Source organism: Orycteropus afer, unplaced genomic scaffold (genome assembly GCF_000298275.1).
Source record: "Orycteropus afer afer isolate SDZICR_OR568_19922 unplaced genomic scaffold, OryAfe1.0 scaffold00014, whole genome shotgun sequence".
NCBI classification, from domain to species: Eukaryota; Metazoa; Chordata; class Mammalia; order Tubulidentata; family Orycteropodidae; genus Orycteropus; species Orycteropus afer.
This window is the reverse complement of record NW_006921601.1, coordinates 4,165,873-4,176,168: the sequence shown is the minus strand read 5'-3', so window position 1 is coordinate 4,176,168 and position 10,296 is coordinate 4,165,873.

Below are 10,296 nucleotides of genomic sequence, written 5' to 3'. Positions count from 1 at the left end.
CCGACTCATAGCGACCCCTCCTTGGGTTGCCAAGGCAGTATCACTATGGAAGTAGATTGCTCAACCTTCCTTCCGTGGAGTGCTGGTGGTTTTGAACCTCCCGCCTTCTGGTTAGCAGTCAAGTGCCTTAGGCACTATGCTACCAGAGCTTCCTTTCACCTCATAGCCCTGTCTATTGTTTGACTGGAAGTTAAGCCATGGGAATGAGTTCAATTCCAGGTCTGAAGTGTGACTAGAGGTCATAGTCTTGGAGGTTTTAGTTTCGATCAGACTAGTAAGCCTGGTCTTTTTTATGATTTTGAGTTTTTTCCATATTTTTTTCCCACTCTATTCAGGACCTCCAATTTTTAACTTTTTCTGAGTGGTTGGCAGTGGTTGTCAGGTACCATCTAGTTCATTTGGTCTCAGGGTCATGTAGGCTGAAGTTCCCATGGTCCACTAGGCCCTTGGACTAATTGTTTCCATGTGTCTTTGATTTTCTTCATTCTTTCTTGCTCTGAATGAGGAGAGAGCAATTGTTGCATCTTAGATGGCCACTCACAAGTTTTCAAGACCTCAGTCACTACTCACCAAAGTAGGATATAGAACAACATCATTGTGTACTATGCTATGCCAAGTGAATTTGATGTCCTTCACTACCATGGTTCCTCGCTCATAGGCCCAGTGACAAGAAGGAAGAAATTTTAAGTATTTTTAAGACATGCAAGGACTCGGAAAATTTATTTCTCATTAAACTCAGAGAGTTACTTGAGGAAGTACTCCAGCAAAATAATGGAGAACACCAAGAAAGGATGGAAAATAGAATTCGTAAAATGGTGCATCCAAGCCACAAAATCAATGAAGTGAGGTTCCCTACAAATCACTGTGATCTAGGCAACTATCAGTCTAGATAGGAGCAGGAAGAAAGAAGGCTTTGGAGGGAGGTATACAAGATACATGGTCTTTTCAATAGTTTCATAAGCATGTGAAATCTGGACAATGAAAAAGGAAGACTTAAGAAAAACTGACATATTCAAATTGTAGCATTGGCAAAGAATAGTGAATATATATGACATGGACTGCCAGAAGAGTGAACACAACTGTCGTGGAGGATGTATAGCCAGAATTCTCCTTAGGAGTGAGGATGGTGAGACTTCATCATACTTTTTTTCCAACACGTCATCAAGAGGGACCAATTACTGGAGAAGGACATTATGTTACATCAGCAGAAAAGAGTAAGGCCCTCAATAAGATGGGTTGACACAATGGCTGCAACAATGAGCTTAAACATAGCAATGATCGTGTGGTACAGGACTGGGCAATGTTTTGTTCTGCATACACAAGATTGCTATGAGTTGGATCTGACTTGACAGCACCAAACAATAACAACAACAATATACAAGATAGAGACTTATTAGAAACTTTGATTGGATGGATATGATAGGAAAAAAATGGCTATTATAAAGGAAAAGAATGTAAGATAAAATTAAAGGAAATTATAAACTCTTCTAAAAGCAATACAATAATGGAAATGTTAATACAGTAATGTCAAGATTCTAGTGAATATATGTACATGATTGTGTCATGTGAATCACTCACTGCCGTCAAGTCAGATCTGACTCATAGCAACCCCTCCTTGGGTTTCCAAGACAGTATCACTATGGAAGTAGATTGCCCAATCTTCCTTTAGAGGAGTGGCTGGTGGGTTTGAACCGCCAGCCTTCTGGTTAGTAGTCAGAGGATAGCATAGGGATATTAATGTCTTCATTTTAAAAAGTGAAACATCAGAGGAGATGAAGCAAGAGATATGGCTTTTAGTTGTTGTTATTGTTGTTAGGTGCCTTCGAGTCATCTCTGACTCATAGTGACCCTATGCACAGCAGAACAAAACACTGCCCGGTCCTGCACCAGCTCCATGATCCTTGCTATACTTGAGCCCATCGCTGCTGCCACTGTATCAATCATCACATCTTTCTCCACTGAATGGTCCCTTCAGATAACATGACCAAAGTACGTTGAGACAAAGTCTGGCCATTCTTGCCTTCAAGGAGTATTCTGGCTGCACTTCCTCTAGGACAGATTTGTTAGATCTTTTAGCAGTCCATGGTACTTTTAGCATTCTTTGCCAACACCATAAATCGAAGGCATCAACTCTTCTTCGGTTTTCCTTATTCATTGTCCAGCTCTCACATGCATATGAGACAATCGAAAACACCATGGCTTGTGTCAGGCGCACCTTAGTCCTCAAGGAGATATCTTTGCTCTTCAGCACTTGAAAGAGATCTTTTGTAGCCGATTTGCCCAGTGCTATACATGGTCTGATGTTCTGACTGCTGCTTCCATTGGCGTTGATTGTAGAACCAAGTAACGTGAAGTCTTTGACAACTTCAATCTTTACTCCATCTATGTGATGCTGCTTATAGGTCCAGTTGTGAGGATTTCTGTTTTCTTTATACTGAGATGTAATCTATACTGCAGACTGTATTCTTCAGTCTTCATCAGTAAGTGCTTCAAGTCATCCTCACTTTCAGCAAGCAAAGTTGTGTTGTCAGCATACTGCAGGTTGTTAATGATTCTTCCTTCAATCTTGATGCCACGTTGTTCTTCATATAGTCCAGCTTCTCAAGTTATTTGCTCAGCATATAGATTGAATAAGTATGGTGAATGGATACAACCCTGGTGCACTTATTTTTAGTAGATCACTCAGTGTTGCAAAAATATCAGTGAAGGGACTACTGTATTGGTAGGATGGAGAAAAAGGCAATGAGAATCGCATATATGAACATCTTTTGTCATAGCAAAAAGTCAACAGAGAATTTTTAAAATGGATTCATGAAAAAATTACCATGGAAGAATATTAGTTAGAAATATGGAGTTAACCAAGAGAATGATAACCTACAAAATGTTTGCTTTGGGGAATGGAGAAGAGATGGGGGAAAGGATATCTTGTTTGTAATTATGTGTATGAATTATATACCTGATATTTATATTTCTGTGTGTGTGTGTGTTAATATCTTTATTTTATATACATAGTTATACACACACACATAATTGTACACACATATATACACATTATAAAGTTCTTTTCAGGTTCACTTTTTTGTGTGCCATCTCCTTCTAGACTCTGTTACACAAATCTCAAGATTTGTGTAACAAATCTAAGTAAGACACCAAAACTGCAAAGCAGGACACACATAGGTAAAAATATGCAAATCTAGGTGCCATTGAGTTGATTCTGACTCATGGTGATCCCATGCTTGTCGGAGTAGCGTTCTGTAAGATTTTCAACAGCTGATTTTTTGGAAGTAGATCTTCAGGATTTTCTTTTGAGGTGCCTCTGGGTGGATTCAAACTTCCAACCTTTCATTTGCAGTTGAATGTGTTAACCATTTGAAATCACTACCCAAACTTTTGATAACGGCCATTGTCACTAGTGATGACATTTCACACAAAGCAATAAGATAGTATTTATTTATTGATTTACCTATAAAATTGAAAATCAGGTCTGTAAGGCCCCCTGTCAGACTATTCTGTTTGAAAGACAAATTGTTATATCCTTTTTGGAAAGCAATGTTGGTATTGTATGAACTGGCAGGAATGTATGAAAGATCCTTACGATATAGCCGTACTTTTTGAATTTTGTTTCTAGGAATCTAAAATATAGATAATAATCATAACTACAGATGAAGAGCTATATCCCAAATGTCATTAATAACAATGGAAAAGATGGAAATGACCAAAGTAAACTACAGTAAGGGATTGGCTACATGAAATAAAATATATCTGTGTAATGGATAGATTGTGTAGTTCTATAGAGTTTTCAATGATGTTGTAGAAGGCACGTAAGAGAATGCAAAGTAATACAGCAGGATGCAGAGTACATAGACATATATTACATACTCTGTTCTTGGGGCTTGATAACCAAGGCTTGATACTTCCTCTGGTTAAACTGGATCCTTCCTGACAGCTACTGCACTGCTACCTCTTCCTATATTCCTTGATGTACTTTAAGAGTAAAGAAATGGATTAAACATAGGTAAGTGAATAAGTTCATTGGCACAGTAGTTAAAGCACTCTGCTGCTAACAGAAATTTGGCAGTTTACACCCACCAGCTACTCTTTGGGAGAAAGATGTGGCAGTCAACTTTCATAAAATTTTATAGCCTTGGAAGCCCTAGAGGGCAGTTCTATTCTGTTCTTCTGGGTCACTATGAGTTGAAAATGACCTGATGGCAGTGGGTTGGTGCCCATCCTTCAACATATCACAAACACTGACCTTGGACAAAACCTCTCCATTGCATGTTGGTATCTCCATTGCATGGCAGAAGGTGCGTTATGTTTTTTGATTCACTCAAAAGTGAATTTCATGTCTAACACATGGCCTGTATTTCAGTCAGACCATCTCAAACATGTCCTCAAATTTTGGTGAGGATTCTTTCAGTTAGTTTTATCTGATGTTGTACCAGAAAAATACATTTACTTTTATCTATGTTATATGCACATTTTTAAGGAACCCTGGTGGTGCAACGGTTAAGTGCTAGGCTGCTAACTGAAAGGATGGTGATTCAAACCCACAGGAGAAAGACATGGCAATTTACTGTCATAAATAATACAACTTAGAAAACCTTATGGGGAAGTTCTGCTCTATCACATATCAGTTAAAAACTGACTCAATGGCACCTAACGAGAACAACAACATGCACACTTTAGAAACAAACAAACAAAAACCAGAAGACATTATCTCACTATTATTTACAATGGTGCTGATGAGGTTATAGGGAATTTATATCATTTTAAAATACTTTGATATTTTTAAGTTTTTTATAATGAGTATGATTAACTACTGGGATAAGAAATAAAACTATGTGATACAGACAAGAAAGGAATTAAGAAAAACTGAGGCACTTATATACAGTGAATCCTGTATTATTACTTTAGGCTAGCTGACGACATAGCTCCTTATCTGTGACTTTTAGCCCCACTTAGAAAAGCTCTAGTTCATTTCTCTCCTGTCCTGTTTTTTCCTGTTTTCCTTTTTCTTTGTTTTGATATTCATTTGATTCTCTTTTCATTTCCCTTCACACTTGCACACAAATCTTTTTCTTTTCATCCATTATTATTATTTTTGCAAGAATAAAACACAATTTTAGTAAATGCTATAACACATGATTTTGTAACAAAAGTAATAAAAAAGGTGTGTGGTTACATAGGTAAATATGGATGCATATGTGTGTATAGGAGGAAGGTGTATGTGAGTACATGTATGTGCATGTATAGATGCATCTGTAGCATGCCATTATTTTTGTCTTTTCGTTTTCTGACTGCTAAGAGCCCCAGTGGGTGAGAAAGGAAGAAGCCTGAACATTGACTTGCCTTGTCTCTCGTTCTATAATCTGCAGGATTGCAGAGGCAAGCAGCCATCCTGTGTGTAGAATTACATTGATTGAGTGTCAGGCACTGTTCTAAGTGTTTGACACACATTATCTCATTCAATCCTCAGTAAACCTATTCAATAGAAACTTTGTTGATCTCATTGTATGAGGTTGAGATAGAGAGTTTAGATAATGGTGGAGTCGGGATTTGAACGCAGGCAGCCTGGCTCCAGGTTCTTCAACCATTGTGAGACCCTGCTCATTATTCAGGTCCATGGGCTGCTGACTGCTGGCCCCAGGCCTGATAGGTTGCTGTGGGCTTCACCCTAGTCAAGGGGAAGGCCTGTTGTTTTAGGGTATGGAATTCCATATTCTTATTTTTTTTGAGGTCACCTCATTACCTTAAGAAAGGAGGGGCTTCAAAATATAAAGGTATTTGGAGACCCCCAAAGTATTTATTACACATGAACCCTACACACATTTTCTGAGTTTATTTAATGTACTCATCTTCAATTAGTTAGTTCATGGGAGCTTTAGTGGTGTAGTACCTAAGGCATTTGACTGCTAACCAGAAGGCTGGTGGTCCAAACCCACCAGCTACTCCTCAGAAAGAAGGCTGGGCAATCTACTTCCGTAGTGATACCACCTTGGAAACCCAAGGAGGGGTTGCTATGAGTTGGGTCCGACTCCACCACAGTGAGTTTGGTTTTTTTTTGGTTGGTTATAAAAGTATTATTTAACCAGTGAGTTTGGTCAACTTCAAGGTTTCCTGATACTTTCAGTGGCTCCTTATGTTTTCTTTAGTTTTAGTATTTAAGTATCTTTAGTTTTAGTATTTAGAAAGCTCATTTGCTTTCTAATGAATCTTATTCCATGCCTGGAGGATGTTTCTGGCAATCATATATTTCTTCCAAACTGCACATGGTTCCTCCCCTGCACCCAGGCAGAACTAAAAGTTCCCTTCTTTGGCTCCTGCAGCACCCTGTACAATCTCCTATCATAGAATATATTTTCTCCCTTGTCTGCTAAACTGTGAGATCCTTGTAGTCAGGGATCATGCCTAATTCAACCTTATCCACTGAGCACCCAGCGTAGGGTTGAGGAAATATAAAAAACAATGCATTTTCAAGGTAGATGTGCCACCCAACAGGGACAACTTGTGAATTCACAGAGGTCTGGTCTTCAGCCCTCCTTGCATAGAAACTCTGTCTTTGTTCTAGAGTTGGTCTGATTCATGGATTCTGAGTCATCCTAACAAAGGCCACAAGAGACTTGGAGATAAAGTCTGATGTCACTTTACTCAATTACAAGAAGAAAACATAGAAACCTAAGCTTAAGTGATCTAGGAACCCCAACCTGCTCAGCCAGTAAGCTGGAATCAGAATGGAGAGCTCAGCTGTGTTGTCAAATGAAATGGCAGCAGACTCTGGTGTCTTGGTGTGTCCATTCCCACAACCTGGAGGACCAGGCATTTGGGTTGGACCCACAGGAGACCCTCTCTGCATGGATGGTGCTCAGAAGGCACTGTTATCTGTTCTTCTGTCCTTCCAACCTTCTTGCTTCCTTTGCGGACCCATTCTCTTTCTCAAAGGCACATTGTTTCTTACGTATGAAGAACCTTGCTTACTGTTCTTAAAGGACCAGGACCATCATATATGGATGAAAGATGAAATGAATATCAACAAAAATGAAATGATTAAGATATACTTCCTGTCCTCAAAGAGCTTAAAGTCCAGGGTGGGCAACAGGACATAAACAGCCACTTTCAACATAGGTGGTGGGTGCAGTGGAAGAGGGAGGTGGGCAGTTACCTTTTGGACTGGCTTACTTTTGCACTTTTGCATTATTTCCTCTAGGCTTGTAGTTTTAGCTGACACTGCTTTCATGGCTAAGGAAGGTATGCATACAAAACTATCTCCTGAGAGTAAAAATAACATGAGATTTATGTAGCGTTTACAAAGGCTAGAAAGACTATGATGCACTGTGACCACAATGCTTATGTTTTTCAAGGTGGTACAAATGCTGCAACTTTCCTAATAATATCATCATAATTTTCTCAATAATAGGATTAGTATTAAATCCCAGGGGAAAGTTGTAAGAACCGTTTTCTCAAGTTATTTAAAACTCAGACTCAACATATTACCCCCATTTATACCACAGCATGACCTTGGTAAGAAGACATTGAAGATAGCAAGGCCATGCAAGTAAGTGGCTTCTCTCCTTAATGCCTCAGAAATTTTTTTAAAAAAATATTTTAAAATTATAACTCATAGGCATTATATTTGCATGAAGGAAGGCTCTAAAGTTAGACTTGATTTCATCAGGAATATGTAATATAGCTAACATTTTGGCTTCAACTCAATTAAAAGAGTAGAAAAGAAATATATCCTATTTTTAAAGTAACATTTTCATTATAATATAATTGTAATATAACATAATATACAATTATAATATAATATAATTCAAATTCTGTAAAGCTTTAAAGGTATCATAACTTGGAACATTATTTTTAAAAAAGCTTTAAAGGCAATTAAAATGTTTCTTCTAGTCGTTATGTGTTTTGCAGGTGTTTATGAATTATTTGTTGCTCCCTTACCAATGAAGCAAAAGTTTGCAAAGTTTTAGGGGCTGTTCCTTTCTTGTCTTTTATTCTTATTCCAGAATTTTAGCAATTATTAGGTCCTCATATATCACATCTCAAACAACTGGTCTTCACTATAAAACAGAGGTTTAAATAGGATTTAAATTGTCAAAAAAAATTGGGTCCACTCTAATGCTTTTTGAATCATGCCAGTAATTTGATCCTGTAGCTTAAGAACATAGAGAATATAGAAATAAAGGGTATTGTAGGGTCCAGACAGTTACTCTGATAGGAACGATATACAAGAATGGGCCACAGAACGACAGCCACTGCCTGTTCACGCAGAGCCTCAAATGTAGCTTCTAGAGGAAGAATATGTAATGTCTGCAAGAGTCTACAGATGGGCTTTATTCAATGCCTTGTATTTATATCCCTGAGAACCCTTTGAACAAATGCAAACTCGGCTTCTGGTGCAGATGGCAGACGGAGAGTGAAAAGCTTGGCTGGGCTGGGGTAACCGCTGAGAATAGTCTGCTGCCCAGGTCAGCTTCACACTCAGCAATCCTGCCGAGCCTGACACTGAGTTTTCTCAGGTTGAGAACAGTGGGGGAATCAATGCAGTCCCAGTGGGCATGGGCATAATAGGCCACAGCCCACCATAGTGCTCCAGAGAAGCGGTTTGGAGCCTGAACCCAGCCCATCATTTAGACAGGCAGCATGGATAAAGGGCTTTTGAGTGATAGGCAGCCCTCACTCTAATAACAAGCCAGCCAGGCCACTATATTTCTTATTGCTTTTTTTTTTTTTTTTTTTTTTTTAAGGAAAGGAAAAGCTTTAGTGAAGAAGGCTGTAAAACTTCTCAGGATGGCTTCAGATTTTCCTGCTGTGTCTGCACCTCCGTAAGTAAGGGTTGATGAAGGCTACCTGGCCGATTCTCTCTCCAAGTTTGAATTTGGCCTTTACTATTTGTATACTGTGTGATACAGGATACATTACTTTACTTCTTAAGTCCCGCTTTGCTCATTTGTGTATTAAGATAAATCACAACAGCATCTGCTATTGTGATGATGAAGTGAGACATACACAGGTCAGCAAAGTGCTTAGCGCAGTGCCGGAAGGGTAGTGGGAACTCGGCGCAAGCTACATGCAGGGATTAAGACCCATTACAGCAGCCCAGCTCACTTGGGCTGAGATCCTGGGATATTCTAAGCAGATGCTTTGGTGTATTATGACTGTTAAATCCAATCCACACCATCCCTTATCCAATGATAAGGGAACTAAAAACGGCAGTGGCAATACACAGGCAAGAGGGGCAGAGATCTGTGAAGTTCCAGGTGCCATCTGAATTCTGAAAAGCAGACAGGTGAGAACTGGATTATTCAGCTTCTTACCGTTTCTTGAAAGGCAAGGACGACGACGTCTCTGAGAAAGCGGCTTTTAAGTACCTGTGCAGAACAAGAGAAATCTTAGAGGAAAAGGTGAAGGAATTGCCCAGAAACAGACCTAGGTGGTAGGTGAAACGGATCTTATGACTATTTCAATGTTTTTATTGAATCAAACTACTTATATTAGTGTTTACTGACTACAATGAGAGACATATGAATCACATTTATACATTAAAAGAATAGTGAATGAGTGATATGTTCAAGGCTCTAAAAACTCAGCATCTTTCTGCTAAAATAAATTCCCTTTTGATCAACAGTCTCTAGACAGGCTGATCTGAACTCCCAGCATCATCTTTGACTCCTTCAGGATCTCATTCTTTCCCCACTGTCATTTACGCAGATAAATGGTAGCATCCTTTGAACTTGGTCCCTTGCCTCTAGGTTTTGCACTGGGCACTAAAATGGTAATTTGGAGTCACTAATGTAGGGTAGAATCTTAATTGAGAATTTAAGACTGTTTAGTGAATGGGATCCATTTCTTTTTATTTCTAAATAAAAGAGTCAAAAGTATCTGTGATCATATCGCCCAGAAATAATCAGCACCAGCCCACCAACAATCCATATATATCTACATATTTCACATATATAATAATGTTACAAATTAAAATTATGTTATAGCCATAATTTGAAGCCATTTTCACATATATCATGAGCATTTTAATGAAAAAATAATATCTACATCATTTTAATTGATGCATATGTGCTACTGTTTACCTTAATTTATTTAATCTATTTATTGGTATGTGATTGTATCATTACTGATGTTTTATTATTATAAACACTATTTCAGCAAATACCTAAATGCTCAGAATTTGTGCACTTGTTGAAGTATTTTCATCAAAAAAATTTTGTAAAGAGAAATGCTGGATCAAAGCATATACAACATTTTAAAATTCTTGGTGAATATTGTCAAATTTGC